The sequence below is a fragment of the Macaca mulatta genome, chromosome 8 (assembly GCF_049350105.2).
Source record: "Macaca mulatta isolate MMU2019108-1 chromosome 8, T2T-MMU8v2.0, whole genome shotgun sequence".
Classification (NCBI taxonomy): Eukaryota; Metazoa; Chordata; class Mammalia; order Primates; family Cercopithecidae; genus Macaca; species Macaca mulatta.
In genome coordinates this window covers 153,433,517-153,435,973 of record NC_133413.1, presented here as the reverse complement: position 1 = coordinate 153,435,973, position 2,457 = coordinate 153,433,517, and the positions used below count along the sequence as shown (strand labels likewise).

General features: G+C 47.0%; 1 pseudogene; it reads left to right on the top strand.

Annotated features, from left to right (window-relative positions):
- The first annotated feature begins 1,288 nt into the window (after nucleotides 1-1,288).
- Nucleotides 1,289-2,038, top strand: LOC144330586 (small ribosomal subunit protein eS26 pseudogene; annotated as a pseudogene).
- The last annotated feature ends 419 nt before the right edge of the window (nucleotides 2,039-2,457 follow it).

Here is a 2,457-nt window from a genome sequence, read left to right as displayed (position 1 = left end):
ATTCTATTCTGAGATAGGAGAAAACCGCCCTGTGGCTGGAGGCGAGATACGCTGGCAGCAATACTGCTCTGTTACTCTTTGCTACACTGAGATGTTTGTGTAAAATGAAGCATAAATCTGGCCTATGTGCACATCCAGGCACAGTACCTTCCCTTGAAATTATTCATGATACACATTCCTTTGCTCACATGTTTCCCTGCTGACCTTCTCCCCGCCATCACCCTGTTGCCCGGCCACACCCCCTTCACCAAGATAGTAAAAACAGTGATCAATAAATACTGAGGGAACTCAGAGACCAGTGCTGGTGCAGGTCCTCACACGTTAAGCGCCAGTCTCCTGGGCCTACTATTGTTTCTTGATTCTTTGTCTCTGTGTTTTATTTGTTTTCTCAGTCTCTGGTCTCCACCTGACAAGAAATACCCACAGGTGTGGAGGGGCAGGGGTCCCTGTGGCTTTCCGCAGTGCATTGTGTCCCTGGTTAACAGAGAACGGAGAATGGCGACGACTTTTACCAAGCGTACTGCCTGCAAACATATTGTTAACAAGGCACATCCTGCACAGCCCTAAATCCATTAAACCTTAATTCAATACAGCACATGTGTCTGTGAGCACAGGGCTGGGGCTCAAGTTACAGGTTAACAGCATCTCAAAGCAGAACAATTTTTCTTAGTACAGATCAAAATGGAGTTTCTTATGTCTTCCTTTTCTACATAGACACAGTAACAATCTGATCTCTCTTTCTTTTCCCCACAGCAGGTATCTCACATAACAAGAGTGGAGTTGGGGGTAGGAGGCACCTCACTCTTTTAAACAATTACATCTCACATGAACTCAGAGTGAGAACTCACTCACTGTCATGAGGATGGCACCAACATGTTCATGAGGGACCTACCCCCACAATCCAAACACCACCCACCAGGCCCACCTCCACCACCAGGGACTACACTTCCGGAGACTTCTGAAATCCCACCAGGCCCACCTCCACCACCAGGGACTACGCTTCCGGAGATTTCTGAAATGCCTTTGAGGCCTTTTCCCCATGAGATTTAGAAGAGACAGACATCTAAACCATATCATTCCACCCTGGGCTTCCCGAATCTCATGTCCTTCTCATATTGCAAAGTAAGATCATCCCTTCTCAGTAGCTCCCCAAAGTCTTAACTCGTCCCAGCATCAACATAACCAAAAGCCTCCAGTCCCAGGTTCAGTCTCATCTGGAAATGAGTTCCTTCCACCTATGAGCCTACAAACTCAAAGACAAGTTATTTATTTCCAAGATCAATGGGGATGCAGGCATTGGGTAAACATTCCCATTCCAAAAGGGAGAAATTGGCCAAAAGAAAGGGACAATTGTCCTCTCTCTGGTCTGTGCCTCCAAGATGACAAAGAAAAGAAGGAACAATGGTCATGCCAAGAAGGGCTGCAGCCATGTGCAGCCGATTTGCTGCGCGAATGGTGCCTGATGTGTGGCCAAGGACAAGGCCATTAAGAAATTCATCATCTGAGGCCGGGCATGGTGGCTCACACCTGTAATCCCAGCGAGGCCAAGGTGGGTGGATCACCTGAGATCAGGAGTTCCAGACCAGCCTGGCCAACATGACAAAACCCCGTCTCTACTAAAAATACAAAAAATAGCTGGGTGTGATGGTGGGTGCCTGTAATCCCAGCTACTCAGGAGGCATGAGAATCTCTTGAACCTGGGAGGCGGAGGTTGTAGTGAGCTGAGATCGCGCCACTGCACTCCAGCCTGAGCGACAGAGTGAGACTCCATCTCAAAAGAAAAAGAAAAAAGAAAAGAAAAGAAATGCATCATTGGAAACATCATGAGGCCACAGCAGTCAGGGACTTTTCTGAAGCAAGCGTCTTCAATGCCTGTGAGCTTCCCCAGCTGTATGTGAAGCTACATTCTTGTGCGGGTTGTGCAATTCACAACAAGGGAGTCAGGAATGGATCTCGTGAAGCCCACAAGGACTGAACACCCCCACCTTGATTTAGACCTGTGAGTGCTGCCCTGTGACCCCCACCAAAGCCCACATGAGGAACTGAGTCCTTAAAGACTGAAGACGGACTATTCTCAGGAGAAAAATAAAATGGATATTTACTGAAAGAAAGGAAGAAAGGAAGAGAGAGAGAAAGAGAGAGAGAGAGAGAGAGAGAGAAAGGAAGGAAGGAAGGAAGGAAAGAAGGAAGGAAGGAAGGAAGGAAGGAAGGGAAGAAGGAAGGAAGGAAAGAAAGAAAGAGACAAGGGGCCACATGCAAGTCCTGTGCCCAGCACAGGAGTCATTATGTCTTCCGGCTCCAGTACAGGCAATGCTCTGTCTCTCCCTACACAGTCATTTAGGGAGAATTCTGTCACATTGGAAGAACTTTGGTTATCCATCCATGACCAAAAAAAAAAAAAAAAAAAAAAAAAAATATTTTATTGCAACACAGCTTGGCCAATGTTTGTTTGGGGGT